This window comes from Hemiscyllium ocellatum, chromosome 10 (assembly GCF_020745735.1).
Source record: "Hemiscyllium ocellatum isolate sHemOce1 chromosome 10, sHemOce1.pat.X.cur, whole genome shotgun sequence".
Taxonomy (NCBI): Eukaryota; Metazoa; Chordata; class Chondrichthyes; order Orectolobiformes; family Hemiscylliidae; genus Hemiscyllium; species Hemiscyllium ocellatum.
This window is the reverse complement of record NC_083410.1, coordinates 110,871,123-110,889,579: the sequence shown is the minus strand read 5'-3', so window position 1 is coordinate 110,889,579 and position 18,457 is coordinate 110,871,123. Positions and strand designations below refer to the sequence as shown.

At 56.1% G+C, this 18,457-nt stretch overlaps 1 protein-coding gene across 4 annotated transcripts in view; it reads left to right on the top strand.

Annotated features, from left to right (window-relative positions):
• meis1b (Meis homeobox 1 b) overlaps nt 1–18,457 on the top strand; it is a 252,384-nt gene that overhangs the window by 36,471 nt on the left and 197,456 nt on the right. The gene's annotated exons all lie outside the window — the stretch shown is intronic.

Genomic DNA, 18,457 nt, shown 5'->3' with positions numbered 1-18,457 from the left:
AGATGAAACAATTGCCTGTCTGTTTGATAACACTCTGATACACAAACCTCACAGCCCATTGGGTCTAATGGCCAATACACTGGTCATCTGACAATGAGAAACACTCATTTGATCTTAGAGTGGGGGGAGGAATGGGAGGCAGATGGGTTGGGAGGGGAGGAGGGGAAGAAGACAGACAAATGTAAGGGCAGAGGTGAGGGGAGAGTGGAGAGGGAGACAGTATAGGGGTGAGGGAGAGAGAATGGGTTATGGAAGTGAGAGAGCGTGGAGGAGGTCTGGAGCTGAGTGCGGAGTGGAGGGGGAGGGAACATAGAGGTGAAGGGGAGTGAAGGAGTTGTGATGGTGAGGGAGGAGTGGAGAGGGAGGGGTTATGGAGGTGAGGCAGGATTGTAGGAGGCATTGATGAGATAGGTGGGTGAGATTGGAACCTGACTATGAAAGCAAAGGGCTCTTGCACAGCAGCCTGTCACATGAGCAGTGATGAGTTGCCCCTCAGTGATAGAGCAGTCCCTGTTGAGATTGGAGAACAGACATGAATGATTAAATCAGGAATGGCATGGGCTGTTTGTCTCTGTGCACCCGAAACGGGTACACCTACCTTGTATGGATGGAGGAGGGCTACCTTGTGTGGATGGAGGAGGGCTCTCTGATACGTTTCACATGTTTTATATGAATTTTAAGGAAAATAAAATGTATATGTTACTAATTCACCAGCTCACGTAACATTTCAATTTTTAATTTAGTAGTTTCTAAAACACTTGCTCACACACACTTGAATGTACACATCCTTGATACACGTGTATATATACACTCATGCACTTGCTATCATGTATACACTCTCATGCACGTGCATATGCATACATACGTGTACACACACTTATATACATACACTCATACATTTGTTAATGTGTGCACAGACACTTGCACATGTGTATAGATATACAGGCATATGTGTGTACACCCCCCCACCCACAGTGAAATGAGATGCTGCAGATTGTCTCTGAAGTGCTTGAGTAAGCTCAGGCTGCATTACAGGATTAGTGTCTTTCAGTCATTACTTTTACAATCTGCTTTTATGCTGCTGAACTTTTAAGAAACTTGTGAAATCCATTTGTAAACTTTCTGATGGAGCTGAATATGCTCGACCAGATAAATTCTGTTTGGGAAGGTGTGAAATTGTGGCTTTTTTAAGCATTGGTTGAGGAGCACTATAAATTGAGCGAGATATTCAGAGCAGGAAAGGGATTTTTGGGAGTGAAATTCTCAGGATTTGGGGAGGTAGACTAAAAAAATACTTTAACCTGTTATTTTGAACTTTAAAAATGTAATTAATCACAACTTGAATTGGCCACGTGTGATAGATTAGCCAGTTTAGCCACAAAACTTGCTTTCTGAGGAAATGAATCTTGAAACAATTAATTCAATCAACAAATAAGTCCTAATAACTCATTCTGCCAGAAATAACAATAGTGGGAAAACGATTTCCTATCTGCATTATATCAGAGTAAACTGAAAATCTGTTCATATAGAATTGTCTAGAATACACTTGCAGAGAGGAAAGTGATCTTTTGACATAAAATTAGACAAATAGGAACCCAGAAGTACAGTGTTTAGTGAGAGCGGAATTGGAATATTTGATCCAAACAACACCTTGCTTTGATTTCAAACTCCCTGTGGTTCCAGTGGAAGGAAAACGCAAGTTAGCATTCAATTCTCGAAAGTGTGTGTCTGTGTGTCTGTGTGTAGATGTGGGAACATGAATACTTGAGTACTTACGTATATGTGTGCGAGAGTGATTTGAGAGTGTATGTGTATGTAATGATTATGTGTAGATGTGTGACTGAGTGTGCATGTGGGTAATGGGTGTGATAGTTTTAAAACTGACACACCTGCCACTCACATACACACCCAGTGATGTCTGCATGTGGCTGAATAGGGGCATGTGTGCATGTGAGACTGTGAATTTGGGAGCAGGATGTATGTGCGTGAGGTGTGTATATGTCTGGGTGTGTGTGGGGTGTTGTATGTATATGTATGTGTGGGTGGGGGTGTGTGTGTGAGGGGGAGGTGTGTGTGTGGGGGAGTTGGGGCGCGTGTGTGTGGGGGGAGTTGGGGTGTGTGGTGGTGAGTTGGGGTGTGTGTGTGTGGGGGGAGTTGGGGTGTGTGGTGGTGAGTTGGGGTGTGTGGGTGGGGGTTGCTCTGTGTGGGGGGGTGTTGGGTTGTGTATTTATGTGTGTGTGTACGTGGATTACTGTGTGTGTGGGTGCGCGTGTGTGTGGGGGGAGTTGGGTGTGTGTGGGGGGAGTTGGGGTGTGTGTATGGGGGGTTGCTCTGTGTAAGGAGGGATTGCTCTGTGTGTGGAGGGGGGTGTTGGGTTGTGTATGTATGTGTGTGTGTATGTGGATTGCTCTGTGTGTGTGGGGGTGCGCATGTGTGTGGGGCGGGCTGGCGAGGGGTGTTGCTGTGTGTGTGTGTGGATTGCTCTGCGTGCATGCATGTGTGTGTGGATACCGAGGTGTGTGTGGATTGCTGTGTATGTGTGTGGGTTGGTGTGTGTGTGTAGGTTGCTGTATGTGTATGTTGCTCTATGTGCGTGCGTGCTTGTGGCAGGGTGCTATGTGTGGGGGAGAGGCTGGCGAGGGGTGTTGCTCTGTGTGTGTGTGTGTGTGTGTGGGTTGCTTTATGTGTGTTGTCATGTGTGGAGTGCTCTGTGTGTTGCTGTATGTGTGTATGGGTTACTGTGCGTGTGTGTGATGTGTGGGTTGCCCCCTGTGTGTATGTGGATTGCTGTGTGTGTGGGGGTGCGCATGTGTGTGGGGCGGGCTGGCGAGGGGTGTTGCTGTGTGTGTGTGTGGATTGCTCTGCGTGCATGCATGTGTGTGTGGATACCGAGGTGTGTGTGGATTGCTGTGTATGTGTGTGGGTTGGTGTGTGTGTGTAGGTTGCTGTATGTGTATGTTGCTCTATGTGCGTGCGTGCTTGTGGCAGGGTGCTATGTGTGGGGGAGAGGCTGGCGAGGGGTGTTGCTCTGTGTGTGTGTGTGTGTGGGTTGCTTTATGTGTGTTGTCATGTGTGGAGTGCTCTGTGTGTTGCTGTATGTGTGTATGGGTTACTGTGCGTGTGTGTGATGTGTGGGTTGCCCCCTGTGTGTATGTGGATTGCTGTGTGTGTGGGGGTTGTTGTGTGTGCGTGCATGCAGTGGGGGGGGGGGGGGTTGCTGTGTGTATGGATGTGTGTGTGTGTGTGTGTGTGTGTGTGTATGTAGATTGCTCCGTGTGTGTGGGGTGGGTGTTGCTCTGTGTACGTGGGTTGCTGTGTGTGTGTGTGGTGTGTGTGTGGGGGGTGTTGCTCTGTGTGTAGGGGGGTGTTGTTCTGTGTGTGGGGGGGGGTTGCTGTGTGTGTAGGGGGCGTTGCTGTGTGTGTATGGGTGGGTTGCTGTGTGTGTGTGGGGGTTGCTGTGTGTGCGTGTGTGGGGGGGGATGCTGTGTGTGTGTGTGTGGGGTTTGCTGTGTGTGTGGGGTGGAGTTGCTCTGTGTGTGTGGGTTGCTCTGTGTGTATGTGTGGATTGCGGTGTGTGCGGGGTTTGCACTGTGTGTGTGGAGGGGAGAGGGTGGTTGCTGTCTGTGTGTATATATGTGGGTTGCTGTATGTGTGAATGGGTTGCTGTGTGTGTGGGGTGGTTGTATGCATGTATGGTTTGCAGTGTGTGTGTGTGTGTGTGTGTGTAGGTTGCTGTATGTGTATGTTGCTCTGTGTGCGTGCGTGCTTGTGGCAGGGTTGCTATATGAGGGGGTGAGGCTGGCGAGGGGTGTTGTCATATGTGGAGTGCTCTGTGTGTGTAGGGTGCTCCGTGTGTATATGTGTGTTGCTGTATGTGTGTATGGGTTACTGTGTGTGTATGATGTGTGGGTTGCCCCGTGTGTGTATGTGGATTGCTGCGTGTGTGGGGGTTGTTGTGTGTGTGTGTATGTGTGTGTATGTAGATTGCTCTGTGTGTGTGTGTGGGGTGGGTGTTGCTCTGTGTGTGTGTGTGTGTGGGGTGGGTGTTGCTCTGTGTGTGGTGTGTGTGTGTGGTGTGTTGCTCAGTGTGTGTGGGGTTGCTGTGTCTGTGTGTGTGTGTGGATTGCTCTGTGTGTGGTGGGGGTTGCTGTGTGTGTGTGGGGGGTTGCTGTGTCTGTGTGTGTGTGTGGATTGCTCTGTGTGTGGGGTGGAATTGCTGTGTGTGTGTGGGAGGTTGCTGTGTGTGTGGGGGGGTTGCTGTGTGTGTGTGGGGGGGTTGCTGTGTGTGTGGGGTGGAGTTGCTGTGTGTGTGGGGGGTTTTTTGTCTGTGTAGCGGGGTTGCACTGTGTGTGCATATGCTGGAGTGTTGCTGTGTGTGTGTGGAGAGTGTTACTGTGTGTGTGGGGGGGGGAGTGGGGGGGTGTTGGTGTGGGGGATTGCTGTGGGTGTGGGGGGGTTACTGTGTGTGGGGGAGTTACTGTGCGTGTGTGGGGAGGTTTACTGTGTGTGTCTGGGGATTTTGCTGTGCGTATGTGGGGGGGGGTTTGCTGTATGTGTCTGGGGGTTTGCTGTGTGTGTGGGGGGAGTGTTGCTGTGTGCGTATGGGGGGGAGTGTTGCTGTGTGTATGTGGGGGGGGTTGCTGTGTGTGTGGGGGGTTGCTGTGTGTGTGTGGGGGGGTTACTGTGTGTGTGGGAGGGGTGTTGCTGTGTGTGGGAGGGGTGTTGCTGTGTGTGTGTGGGGGGGGTTACTGTGTGTGTGTGGGAGGGGTGTTGCTGTGTGTGTGTGGGAGGGATGTTGCTGTGTGTATGGGGGTTGCTGTGTGTGTGAGGATGTTTACTGTGTGTGGGGTGGTTTGCTGTGTGTGTGGGGGTGGGTTGCTGTGTGTGTGTGGGGGTTGCTGTGTGTGTGTGGGGGGTTGCTGTGTGTGTGTGGGGGTTGCTGTGTGTGGGGGCGTTTGCTGTGTGTGTGGGGGTTGCTGTGTGTGTGAGGAGGTTTACTGTGTGTGGGGTGGTTTGCTGTGTGTGTGTGGGGGGGGGTTGCTGTGTGTGTGTGGGGGTTGCTGTGTGTGTGTGGGGGGTTGCTGTGTGTGTGTGGGGGTTGCTGTGTGTGGGGGCGTTTGCTGTGTGTGTGGGGGGAGTGTTGCGTGTGTGTGGGGGGGAGTGTTGCTGTGTGTGTGGGGGGGGTTGCTGTGTGTGTATGGGGGTTTGCTGTGTGTGGGGGGGGTTGCTGTGTGTGGGGGGGTTGCTGTGTGTGTGGGGGGTTGCTGTGTGTGTGTGTGGGGGGGGGTTGCTGTGTGTGTGTGTGGGGGGGGTGCTGTTTGAGTGTGTGTGGATTGCGGTGTGTGCGGGGTTTGCACTGTGTGTGTGGAGGGGGGAGGGTGGTTGCTGTCTGTGTGTATATATGTGTTGCTGTATGTGTGAATGGGTTGCTGTGTGTGTGGCGTGGTTGTATGCATGTATGGTTTGCAGTGTGTGTGTGTGTGTGTGTAGGTTGCTGTATGTGTATGTTGCTCTGTGTGCGTGCGTGCTTGTGGCAGGGTTGCTATATGTGGGGGTGAGGCTGGCGAGGGGTGTTGCTCTGTGTGTGTGTGTGTGTGTGTGTGTGTGTGTGGGTGGGGTTGCTGTTTGAGTGTGTGTGGATTGCTGTGTATGTGTATATGTGTGTTGCTGTATGTGTGTATGGGTTACTCTGTGTGTATGGATGTGTGGGTTGCCCCGTGTGTGTATGTGGATTGCTGCGTGTGTGTGTGTGTGCGCGTGCAGGGCGGGGGGTTGCTGTGTGTATGGATGGGTGTGTGTGTGTGTGTGTAGATTGCTCTGTGTGTGTGTGAGGGGAGGTTTACTGTGTGTGGAGGGATTACTGTGTGTGTGGGGGGGGTTGCTGTGTGTGTTGGGGGGTAGTTGCTGTGTGTGTAGGGGGGTAGTTGCTGTGTGTGTGGGGGGGTAGTTGCTGTGTGTGTGGGGGGGTGGTTGCTGTGTGTGTGGGGGGGTGGTTGCTGTGTGTGTAGGGGGGTGGTTGCTGTGTGTGTGGGGGTGGTTGCTGTGTGTGTGTGGGGTGGTGGTTGCTGTGTGTGTGGAGTGGTGGTTGCTGTGTGTGTGGGGGGGTTGTTGTGTGTGTGGGTGGGGTTGCTGTGTGTGTGTGGGGGGGTGTTGCTGTGTGTTGGGGGGTTGCTGTGTGTATGTGTGGGGGGTGGTTGCTGTGTGTGTGTGTGTGTGTGGGGGGGGTTTGCTGTGTGTGTGTTGGGGTTTGCTGTGTGTGTGTGGGGGTGTTGCTGTGTGTGTGTGGGGGTGCTGTGTGTGCGTGTAGATTGCTGTGTGTGTGGGGGGGTTGCTGTGTGTGTGTGGGGGGGGTTGCTGTGTGTTTGTGTGTGTGGGGGGGGTTGCTGTGTGTGTGTGTGTGTGTGTATGTGTGGATTGCTGTGTGTGTGGGGTTTGCACTGTGTGTGTGGAGGGGGAGGGTGGTTGCTGTGTGTGTATATATATGTGTGTTGCTGTATGTGTGAATGGGTTGCTGTGTGTGTGTGTGTGAGTGTGTGTAGGTTGCTTTATGTGTATGTTGCTCTGTGTGCGTGCGTGCTTGTGGCAGGGTTGCTATATGTGGGGGTGCGGCTGGCAAGGGGTGTTGTCATATGTGGAGTGCTCTGTGTGTGTAGGGTGCTCCGTGTGTATATGATTGTTGCTGTATGTGTGTATGGGTTACTGTGCGTGTGTATGATGTGTGGGTTGCCCCGTGTGTGTATGTGGATTGCTGTGTGTGTGGGGGTTGTTGTGTGTGTGTCTGTGTGTGTGTGCACGAGGGGGGGGGGTTTGCTGTGTGTATGGATGTGTGTGGGGGGGTTGCTGTGTGTGTGGGGGGGTTGCTGTTGTGTGTGGGGGGGTTGCTGTGTGTGTGTGGGGGTTGCTCTGTGTGTGTGGGTGGTTGCGCTGTGTGTGGGGGGGTGTTGCTCTGTGTGGGGGGGTTGCTGTGTGTGTGTGGGAGGGGGTTGCTGTGTGTGGGGGGGTTGCTGTGTGCGTGTGTGTGGGGGGTTGCTGTGTGTGTGTGTGTGTGTGTGTGTGTGGATTGCTGTGTGTGTGGGGTTTGCACTGTGTGTGTGGAGGGGGGAGGGTGGTTGCTGTGTGTGTATATATATATGTGTGTTGCTGTATGTGTGAATGGGTTGTTGTGTGTGTGTGTGTGAGTGTGTGTAGGTTGCTGTATGTGTATGTTGCTCTGTGTGCGTGCGTGCTTGTGGCAGGGTTGCTATATGTGGGGGTGAGGCTGGCAAGGGGTGTTGTCATATGTGGAGTGCTCTGTGTGTGTGGGGTGCTCCGTGTGTATATGTGTGTTGCTGTATGTGTGTATGGGTTACTGTGTGTGTATGATGTGTGGGTTGCCCCGTATGTGTATGTGGATTGCTGCGTGTGTGGGGGTTGTTGTGTGTGTGTGTATGTGTGTGTGTGTGTGTGTGTGTATGTAGATTGCTCTGTGTGTGTGTGTGGGGTGGGTGTTGCTCTGTGTGTGTGTGTGGGGTGGGTGTTGCTCTGTGTGTGGTGTGTGTGTGGGGTGTGTTGCTCAGTGTGTGTGTGGGGTTGCTGTGTCTGTGTGTGTGTGGATTGCTCTGTGTGTGGGGTGGAATTGCTGTGTGTGTGGGGGGGGTTGCTGTGTGTGTGGGGGGTGTTGCTGTGTGTGTGTGCGTGGGTTGCTGTGTGTGTGGGGTGGAGTTGCTGTGTGTGTGTGTGTGGGGGGTTTGTCTGTGTAGCGGGGTTGCACTGTGTGTGCATATGCTGGAGTGTTGCTGTGTGTGTGTGGAGAGTGTTACTGTGTGTGTGGGGGGGGTGGGGGGTGTTGGTGTGGGGGATTGCTGTGGGTGTGGGGGGGTTACTGTGTGTGGGGGAGTTACTGTGCGTGTGTGGGGAGGTTTACTGTGTGTGTCTGGGGATTTTGCTGTGCGTATGTGGGGGGGTTTGCTGTATGTGTCTGGGGGTTTGCTGTGTGTGTGGGGGGAGTGTTGCTGTGTGCGTATGGGGGGGAGTGTTGCTGTGTGTGTATGTGGGGGGGTTGCTGTGTGTGTGGGGGGTTGCTGTGTGTGTGTGTGGGGGGTTACTGTGTGTGTGGGAGGGGTGTTGCTGTGTGTGTGGGGGTTACTGTGTGTGTGTGGGGGGTTACTGTGTGTGTGGGAGGGGTGTTGCTGTGTGTGTGTGGGAGGGATGTTGCTGTGTGTGTGGGGGTTGCTGTGTGTGTGAGGAGGTTTACTGTGTGTGGGGTGGTTTGCTGTGTGTGTGTGTGGGGGGTTGCTGTATGTGTGTGGGGGTTGCTGTGTGTGTGGGGGGTTGCTGTGTGTGTGGGGGTTGCTGTGTGTGGGGGGGTTTGCTGTGTGTGGGGAGGAGTGTTGCTGTGTGTGTGGGAGGGTTGCTGTGTGTGTATGGGGGTTTGCTGTGTGTGGGGGGGTTGCTGTGTGTGTGTGGGGGTGTTTACTGTGTGTATGGGGGTTTGCTGTGTGTGTGTGGAGGGGGTTGCTCTGTGTGTGTGTGTGTGTGTGCGTGTGTGTGTGGGAGGGGTGTTGCTGTGTGTGGGGGGGGTTGCTGTGTGTGGGGTGGTTGCTGTGTGTGTCGGGGGGTTGCTGTGTGTGTGTGGGGGGGGTTGCTGTGTGTGTGTGTGTGGGGGGGTTGCTGTTTGAGTGTGTGTGGATTGCTGTGTGTGTGTGTGTATGTGTGGATTGCGGTGTGTGCGGGGTTTGCACTGTGTGTGGAGGGGGGAGGGTGGTTGCTGTCTGTGTGTATATATGTGTTGCTGTATGTGTGAATGGGTTGCTGTGTGTGTGGGGTGGTTGTATGCACGTATGGTTTGCAGTGTGTGTGTGTGTGTGTGTGTAGGTTGCTGTATGTGTATGTTGCTCTGTGTGCGTGCGTGCTTGTGGCAGGGTTGCTATATGTGGGGGTGAGGCTGGCGAGGGGTGTTGCTCTGTGTGTGTGTGTGTGTGTGGGTGGGGTTGCTGTGTGTGTGTGTGTGGATTGCTGTGTGTGTGTGTGTGTGTTGCTGTATGTGTGTATGGGTTACTCTGTGTGTATGGATGTGTGGGTTGCCCCGTGTGTGTATGTGGATTGCTGTGTGTGTGTGTGTGTGTGTGCGCGTGCAGGGCGGGGGGTTGCTGTGTGTATGGATGGGTGTGTGTGTGTGTAGATTGCTCTGTGTGTGTGTGAGGGGAGGTTTACTGTGTGTGGAGGGATTACTGTGTGTGTGTGGGGGGGTTGCTGTGTGTGTGGGGGGGTAGTTGCTGTGTGTGTAGGGGGGTAGTTGCTGTGTGTGTGGGGGGGTGGTTGCTGTGTAGGGGGGTGGTTGCTGTGTGTGTGTGGGGGGTTGCTGTCTGTGTGGGGGGTGTGGTTGCTGTGTGTGGGGGGTGTGGTTGCTGTGTGTGTGGGGTGGTGGTTGCTATGTGTGTGGGGGGGTTGTTGTGTGTGTGGGCGGGGTTGCTGTGTGTGTGTGGGGGGGTGTTGCTGTGTGTGGGGGGTTGCTGTGTGTATGTGTGGGGGGTGGTTGCTGTGTGTGTGTGTGGGGGGGGATTGTGTGTGTGTTGGGGTTTGCTGTGTGTGTGGGGGATGTTGCTGTGTGTGTGGGGGTGGTGCTGTGTGTGCGTGTAGATTGCTGTGTGTGTGGGGGGGTTGCTGTGTGTGTGTGGGGGAGGTTGCTGTGTGTGTGTGTGTGTGTATGTGTGGATTGCTGTGTGTGTGGGGTTTGCACTGTGTGTGTGGAGGGGGGAGGGTGGTTGCTGTGTGTGTATATATATATGTGTGTTGCTGTATGTGTGAATGGGTTGCTGTGTGTGTGTGTGTGTGTGTGTGAATGTGTGTAGGTTGCTGTATGTGTATGTTGCTCTGTGTGCGTGCGTGCTTGTGGCAGGGTTGCTATATGTGGGGGTGAGGCTGGCAAGGGGTGTTGTCATATGTGGAGTGCTCTGTGTGTGTGGGGTGCTCCGTGTGTATATGTGTGTTGCTGTATGTGTGTATGGGTTACTGTGCGTGTGTATGATGTGTGGGTTGCCCCGTGTGTGTATGTGGATTGCTGTGTGTGTGGGGGTTGTTGTGTGTGTGTCTGTGTGTGTGTGCACGAGGGGGGGGGTTTGCTGTGTGTATGGATGTGTGTGTGGGGGTTACTGTGTGTGTGGGGGGGTTGCTGTTGTGTGTGGGGGGGTTGCTGTGTGTGTGTGGGGGTTGCTCTGTGTGTGTGGGGGGTTGCGCTGTGTGTGGGGGGGTGTTGCTCTGTGTGGGGGGGTTGCTGTGTGTGTGTGTGGGAGGGGGTTGCTGTGTGTGGGGGGGTTGCTGTGTGTGGGGGGGTTGCTGTGAGTGTGTGGGGGAGGTGTTGCTGTGTGTGTGGGGGGGGTTGCTGTGTGTGTGGGGGGGTTGCTGTGTGTGGGGGGGGGTTGCTGTGTGTGGGGGGGTTGCTGTGTGTGTGGGGGGGTTTGCTGTGTGTGGGGGAGTTGTTGTGTGTGGGGGGGTTGCTGTGAGTGTGTGGGGGAGGTGTTGCTGTGTGTGTGGGGGGGTTGCTGAGTGTATGTGTGGGGGGTTGCTGTGTGTTTGTGTGGGGGTGTGTGGTTGCGGTGTGTGTGGGGGGGTTGTTGCTCTGTGTGGGGGGGTGGTTGCTGTGTGTGTGGGGGGGTTTGCTCTGTGTGCGGGGGGGTTTGCTCTGTGTGCGCGTGTGGGGGAGTGGCTGTGTGTGTGGGGGGGATGTTCTGTGTGTGGGAGGTTGCTGTGTGTGGGGGGAGATGTTGCTGTGTGTGTGGGGGGGGTTGCTGTGAGTGGGGGAGGGGAGTGTTGCCCTGTGTGTGTGGGGGTCTTGCTATGTCTGTGTGGGGGGGGAGTGTTGCTGTCTGTAGGGGTGTTGATGTGTGTGTATGTGGGGGGGAGGTAGTGCTGTGTGTGTGTGTGAGGGGCTATGTGTGTTGGGGGGAGGTTGCTGTATGTGGGGGGTTGCTTTGTGTGTCGGGGGTTTGCTATGTGTGTGTGGGGTGGGGGGTTTGCTGTGTGTCTGTGTGTGGTGTTGCTCTGTGTTGGGGGGGTTGCTGTGTGTGTGTGTGGATGTGTGTGGTTGCTGTGTGTGTGGGGGGGTGGGTGCTGTGTGTGTGTGCGGGGGGTTGTTGCTCTGTGTGTGGGGGGGTAACTCTGTGTGGGGGTGTTACTTTGTGTGGGGGGATTGCTCTGTGTATGTGTGAGGGGGGTGTTGCTCTGTGTATGTGTGGTTGCTCTGTCTGTGTAGGGGGTTGCTGTGTGTGTGGGGGAGGTTGCTGTGTGTGGGGGGTAACTCTGTGTGGGGTGTTACATTGTGTGGGGCGTGTTGCTCTTTGTGTATGGGGGGGTTTGCTCTGCGTATGTGTGGTTGCTTTGTCCGTGTAGGGGGTTGCTGTGTGTGTGTGGGGGGGTTGTTGCTCTGTGTGTGTGGGGATTGCTGTGTGTGTGTGTGTGTGTGTGTGTGTGTGGAGGAGGGTGGTTGCTGTGTGTGTGGGGGGGAGTTGCTGTGTGTGTGTGAGGGGGGGATGGTTGCTATGTGTGTGAGGGGGTTTGCTGTGTGTGTGGGGGGGATTGCTGTGTGTGGGGGGGTTGCTGTATGTGGGGGGCTGTGTGTGGGGGTGTTGCTGTGTGTGTTTGGGGGGGTTGCTGTGTGTGGGGGGCTGTGTGTGTGTGGGGGGGTTGCTGTGTGTGTGGGGGGGTTGCTGTATGTGTGGGGGGAGTGTTGCTGTGTGTGTGGGGGGGGTGTTGCTGTGTGTGTGGAGGGGGAGTGTTGCTGTGTGTGTGGGGGGGTGTTGCTGTGTGTATGGGGGGGTGTTGCTGTTTGTGTGGGGAGTGTTGCTGTGTGTGGGGGGGTATTGCTGTGTGTGGGCAGGAGTGTTGCTGTGTGTGTAGGGGGGTGTTGCTGTGTGTGGGGGGAGTGTTGTTGTGTGTGGGGGGGAGTGTTGCTGTGTGTGGGGGGTGTGTTGCTGTGTGTGGGGGGGTGTTGCTGTGTGTGGGGGGCTGTTGCTGTGTGTGTAGGGGGGTGTTGCTGTGTGTGTGGGGGAGTGTTGCTGTGTGTGGGGGGGAGTGTTGCTGTGTTTGGGGGGGTGTGTTGCTGTGTGTGTTGGGGGGGAGTGTTGCTGTGTGTGGGGGGGTTGCTGTGTGTGTGGGGGGAGTGTTGCTGTGTGTGTGGGGGAGTGTTGCTGTATGTGTGGGGGAGTGTTGGTGTATGTATGGGGGGGTGTTGCTTTGTGTGTGGGGGGGAGTGTTGCTGTGTGTGGGGGGGGTGTTGCTGTGTGTGTAGGGGGGTGTTGCTGTGTGTGTGGGGGGAGTGTTGCTGTGTGTGGGGGGGAGTGTTGCTGTGTTTGGGGGTGTGTGTTGCTGTGTGTGTTGGGGGGGAGTGTTGCTGTGTGTGTGGGGGTTGCTGTGTGTGTGGGGGGAGTGTTGCTGTGTGTGGGGGGGAGTGTTGCTGTATGTGTGGGGGAGTGTTGGTGTATGTATGGGGGGTGTTGCTGTGTGTGTGGGGGGGGAGTGTTGCTGTGTGTGTGGGGGGGAGTGTTGCTGTGTGTGTGGGGAGGAGTGTTGCTGTGTGTGGGGCGGTGTTGTTGTGTGTGGGGGGGAGTGTTGCTGTGTGTGGGGGGGTGTTGCTGTTTGTGTGGGGGGGGAGTGTTGCTGTGTGTGTGGGGGGGAGTGTTGCTGTGTGTGTGGGGAGGAGTGTTGCTGTGTGTGGGGCGGTGTTGCTGTGTGTGGGGGGGAGTGTTGCTGTGTGTGGGGGGGTGTTGGTGTATGTATGGGGGGTGTTGCTGTGTGTGTGGGGGGGGAGTGTTGCTGTGTGTGTGGGGGGGAGTGTTGCTGTGTGTGGGGGGAGGAGTGTTGCTGTGTGTGGGGCGGTGTTGCTGTGTGTGGGGGGGAGTGTTGCTGTGTGTGGGGGGGTGTTGCTGTTTGTGTGGGGGGAGTGTTGCTGTGTGTGTGGGGGGTGTTGCTGTGTGTGGGGGGAGTGTTGCGGTGTGTGTGGACGGTTTGCTGTGTGGGGGGGTGTTGCTGTGTGTGTGGGGGGGGAGTGTTGCTCTGTGTGTGTGGGGGAGAGTGTTGCTGTCTGTGGTGGGGGGAGTGTTGCTGTGTGTGTGGGGGGGTGCTGTGTGTGTGGGAGGGGAGTTGCTGTCTGTGTGGGGAGTGTTGCCGTGTGTGTGTGGGGGGGAATGTTGCTGTGTGTGTGGGGGGAGTTGCTGTGTGTGTGGGGGGGGTATTGCTGTTTGTGTGGGGGGAGTGTTGCTGTGTGTGGGGGGGGGTGTGTTGCTGTGCGTGTGTGGGGGGGTGTTGCTGTGTGTGTGGGGGGGAGTGTTGCTGTGTGTGTGGGGGGGAGTGTCGCTGTGTGTGTGTGTGGGGGGTTGCTGTGTGTGTGGGAGGGGAGTTGCTGTCTGTGTGGGGAGTGTTGCTGTGTGTGTGGGGGGAGTATTGCTGTGTGTGGGGGGAGTGTTGTGTGGGGGGGAGTATTGCTGTGTGTTGGGGGGGTGTTGCTGTTTGTGTGGGGGAGTGTTGCTGTGTGTGAATGGGGGGTTGCTGTGTGTGGGGGGGTTGCTGTGTGTGTGGGGGGGAGTGTTGCTGTGTGTGTGGGCGGTTTGCTGTGTGTGGGGGGGGAATGTTGCTGTGTGTGTGTTGGGGGGAGTTGCTGTGTGTGTGTGGGGGTAGTGTTGCTGTGTGTGTTGGGGTTTGCTGTGTGGGGGGGAAGTGTTGTGTGTGTGGGGGGCAGTTTTGCTGTGTGTGTGGGGGGGGTTGCTGTGTGTGTGGGGGGAGTATTGCTGTGTGTGGGAGGAGTGTTGTGTGGGGGGGAGTGTTGCTGTGTGGGGGGGAGGTTTGCTGTGTGTGTGAGGGGGAATGTTGCTGTGTGTGTGTTGGGGGGAGTTGTGTGTGTGTGGGGGGGGTAGTGTTGCTGTGTGTGTGGGGATTTGCTGTGTGGGAGGGTAGTGTTGTTGTGTGGGGGGGGGGAGTGTTGCTGTGTGTGTGTGGGGGGTAGTGTTGCTGTGTGTGTGGGGGTTTGCTGTGTGGGGGGATAGTGTTGTGTGTGGGGGGGGAGTGTTGCTGTTTGTGGGGGGGAGTTTTGCTGTGTGTGTGGGGGGGGGTGTTGCTGTTTGTGTGGGGGGAGTGTTGCTGTGTGTGTGTGGGGGGTGTTGCTGTGTGTGTGGGGGGGTGTTGCTGTTTGTGGGGGAGGAGTGTTGCTGTGTGTGTGGGGGGGAGTGTTGCTGTGTGTGTGGGGGTGTTGCTGTTTGTGGGGGAGGAGTGTTGCTGTGTGTGTGGGGGGGAGTGTTGCTGTGTGTGTGGGGGTGTTGCTGTGTGTGGGGGGGAGTGTTGCTGTGTGTGTGTGGGGGGGTTGCTGTGTGTGTGGGGGGGAGTGTTGCTGTGTGTGTGTGGGGGGGTTGCTATGTGGGGGGGAGTGTTGCTGTGTGTGTGTGGGGGGGTGTTGCTGTGTGTGGGGGGGAGTGTTGCTGTGTGTGTGTGGGGGGTGTTGCTGTGTGGGGGGTGGTGTTGCTGTGTGTGGGGGGGTGTTGCTGTTTGTGTGGGGGGAGTGTTGCTGTGTGTGTGGGGGGGGTTGCTGTCTGTGGGGGTGAGTGTTGCTGTGTGTGGGGAGGGTGTTGCTGTTTGTGTGGGGGGAGTGTTGCTGTGTGTGTTTGGGGGGGTGTTGCTGTGTGGGGGGGTAGTGTTGCTGTGTGTGTGGGGGGGGTTGCTGTGTGTGGGGGGGTAGTGTTGCTGTGTGTGGGTGGGTTGCTGTGTGTGTCGGGGGGTTGCTGTGTGTGTTGGGGGGAGTTGCGGTGTGTGTGTGTTTTGGGGGAGTGTTGCTGTGTGTGTGGGGGGAGTGTTGCTGTGTGTGTGGGGGGGTTGCTGTGTGTGTGTGTGGGGTTGCTGTGTGTGTGGGGAGTGTTGCTGTGTGTGAGGGGGAGTGTTGCTGTGTGTGTGTGGGGGGGAGTGTTGCTGTGTGTGTGTGGGGGGGTGTTGCTGTGTGTGTGGGGGGGTGTTGCTGTGTGTGGGGGAGGAGTGTTGCTGTGTGTGTGGGGGGAGTGTTGCTGTGTGTGTGTGGGGGGGTTGCTGTGTGTGTGGGGAGTGTTGCTGTGTGTGTGTGGGGAGGTGTTGCTGTGTGTGTCGGGGTGGAGTGTTGCTGTGTGTGTGGGGGGGTTGCTGTGTGTGTGGGGGGGAGTTGCTATGTGTGTGTATGGGGGGAGTGTTGCCGTGTGTGTGGGGTTGTTGCTGTGTGTGTGGGGGGAGTGTTGCTGTGGGTGTGGGGGGGGGTTGCTGTGTGTGGGGGTAGTGTTGCTGTGTGTGGGGGGGTGTTGCTGTGTGTGGGGGGGTGTTGCTGTGTGTGTGGGGGTGAGTGTTGCTGTGTGTGTGGGGGGAGTGTTGCTGTGGGTGTGGGGGGAGTGTTGCTGTGTGTGGGGGGAGTGTTGCTGTGGGTGTGGGGGGAGTGTTGCTGTGTGTGTGGGGGGGTGTTGCTGTGTGTGGGGGAGGAGTGTTGCTGTGTGTGTGGGGGGAGTGTTGCTGTGTGTGTGTGGGGGCGTTGCTGTGTGGGGGGGAGTGTTGCTGTGTGTGTGTGGGGAGGTGTTGCTGTGTGTGTGGGGGGGGGAGTGTTGCTGTGTGTGTGGGGGGGTTGCTGTGTGTGTGGGGGGGAGTTGCTATGTGTGTGTATGGGGGGAGTGTTGCCGTGTGTGTGGGGTTGTTGCTGTGTGTGTGGGGGGAATGTTGCTGTGGGTGTGGGGGGGGGGTTGCTGTGTGTGGGGGTAGTGTTGCTGTGTGTGTGGGGGGTGTTGCTGTGTGTGGGGGGGTGTTGCTGTGTGTGTGGGGGTGAGTGTTGCTGTGTGTGTGGGGGGAGTGTTGCTGTGGGTGTGGGGGGAGTGTTGCTGTGTGTGGTGGGAGTGTTGCTGTGGGTGGGGGGGAGTGTTGCTGTGTGTGGGGGGGTTTTGCTGTGTGTGTTTGGGGGTAGTGTTGCTGTGTGTGTTGGGGGGGATTGTTGCTGTGTGTGTGGGGGGAGTGTTGCTGTGGGTGTGGGGGGAGTGTTGCTGTGGGTGTGGGGGGAGTGTTGCTGTGGGTGTGGGGGGGTTGCTGTGTGTGGGGGGGTGTTGCTGTGTGTGTTTGGGGGGAGTGTTGCTGTGTGTGTTTGGGGGGAGTATTGCTGTGTGTGTGGGGAGAGTGTTGCTGTGTGTTTGGGGGGAGTGTTGCTGTGTGCGTGTGGGGGGAGTGTTGCTGTGCGTGTGGGGGGAGTGTTGCTGTGTGTTTGGGGGGAGTATTGCTGTGGGTGTGGGGGGCGTATTGCTGTTTGTGGGGGGGGACTGTTGCCTTTGTGTGGGGGGGGTGTTGCTGTGTGTGTAGGGGGGGGGAGTGTTGCTGCGTGTGTTGGGGGGTGTGTTGCTCTCTGTGGGGGTTGTTGCTCTTTGTGTGTGACTGTGTGTGGGAGGGTGGTGGCTCTGTGCGTGTGAGGAGGGGTTGCTCTGTGTGTTTGGGGGGGGAGGGTTGCTCTGTATGTGTGTCTGTGTGTGGGGGGGTGTTGCTCTGTGTGTGTGGGGGGGTGTTGCTCTGTGTATGTGGCAGGTACATTGCTCTGTGCATGTGTGAGGGGCTGTCTCTGTGTGTGGAGGGGGATTGCTCTGTGTGTGTGTCTGTGTGTGAGGGGGGAGGTGGCTCTGTGTATGTGGGGGGGTGTTGCTCTGTGTGTGTGTCTGTGTAGGAGGTGGGTGGTGGCTCTGTGTGTGTGTGTGTGAGGGTTGCTCTGACTGTGTGTGCGTGGGGGGGTTGCTCTGAGTGTGTTGGGGGGATTGCTTTGTGTGGGGAGGGCTGCTGTGTGTGTGTGTGTGTGTGTGTGTGTGTGTGTGGGGTTGCTCTTTGTGTTGGGGGGTGTTGCTGTCCTCTCTGTGTGTGTGGGGAGGGGTTGCTCTGTGTGTGTGGGGGGGTGGAGAGGTGGCTCTTTGTATGTGTGGGGGGGAGGTGGCTGCATGTGTGTGTGTGGATGGGTTGCTCTGTATGTGTGTGGGGGGGTTTCTCCGTGTGTGTGTCTGTGTGTGTGTGGGGAGGTGGCTCTGTGTATGTGGGATGGTTGCTCTGTGTGTCTGTGAGTGTTGCTCTGTGTGTGTGGGGGATTGTTATGTGTGTGTGTAAATGTGGGTTGCTCTATGGGTTGTTGTGTGCGCGGTGTGGTGGTTGTATGCGTGTATAGGTTGCTGTGTGTAGTGTGTGTGTGTGTGTGTGTAGGGGGGAGCGTTGTGTGTGGTGTGTGATGTGTGGGTTGCCCTGTGTGTGTGTGTGAGTTGCTGTGTGTGTTGCTCTGTCTGTGCGCGCGCTTGTGGCAGGGTTGCTGTGGGGGGGGGGGGAGGTGCTGGGGAGGGGTGTGGCTCTGTGTGTGGATGGCTCTGTGTGTGTGTGTGGGTTGCTGTATGTGGTGTGTGTGTGTGTGTGTGCGCGTGTGTGTGTGTTGCTCTGTCTGTGCACGCGTTTGTGGCAGGGTTGCTGTGGGGGGAGAGGTGCTGGGGAGGGGTGTGGCTCTGTGTGTGTGTGTGTGGGTTGCTGTATGTGGTGTGTGTGTGGGTTGTGTGTGATGTGTGGGTTGCCCTGTGTATGTGTGTGTATGTGGATTGCTGTATGTGTGTGGGGGGGAGGGGGAGTTTGCTCTGTGTATGGATACGTGTGTGGGGGAGGGATTTGCTCTCTGTGTGTGAGGGTTTGCTGTGTGTATGTGGATTGCTCTGTATGTGTGTGTGCGCGTGTGGCTGGGTTGCTGTGTGTGTGTTGGGGGGAAGGGGATTGTTCTGTGTGTGTATGTGGGCTCCTGTGTGTGTGGAGTTGCTCTGTGTGCATGCGTGTGTGCATCTGTGCATGTGGGTTGCTCTATGTGTGTGTGCGCATGTGTGTGGGTTGCTCTGTGTGTGGGTTGTAAGTGTGTGTGCACGTGTGGCTGGGTTGCTGTGTGTGTGTGTAGAGGGAGAGGGTTGTTCTGTGTGTGTATGTGGATTCCTGTGTGTGTGGAGGTTGCTCTGAGTGTGGATTGCTTTGTGTGTGTGGATTGCTTTGTGTGTGTGGATTGCTCTGTGTGTGTGGGTTGCTGTGTGTGTGCGCGCGCGCCTGTGTGTGGGTTGCTCTGTGTGTATGCATGTGTGTGTTCATGTGTTTGGGTTGCTCTGTGTGTGGTTGCTCTTTGTATGTGCGCGCGCGCTTGTGGCAGGGTTGCTGTTTGTGTGTGTGGATTGCTCAGTGTGTAAGTGTGTGGATTTGTGTGTGGATTGCTGTGTGTGTGGGTGGGTGGATTGCTGTGTATGTGTGGATTTGTATGTGTGTGGTTTTGTGTATGGGGGTGTGTGGATTCGTGTATGTGTGGGTGGATTGCTGTGTGTGTGTGTGTGTGTGGGTGGATTGTGTGTGATGTGTGGGTTGCCCTGTATGTATGTGGTTTTGTGTGTGGTTTCTGTGTGGGTGGACTTGTGTGTGGTTTCTGTGTGTGTGTGTGTGTGTTGATTGCTAT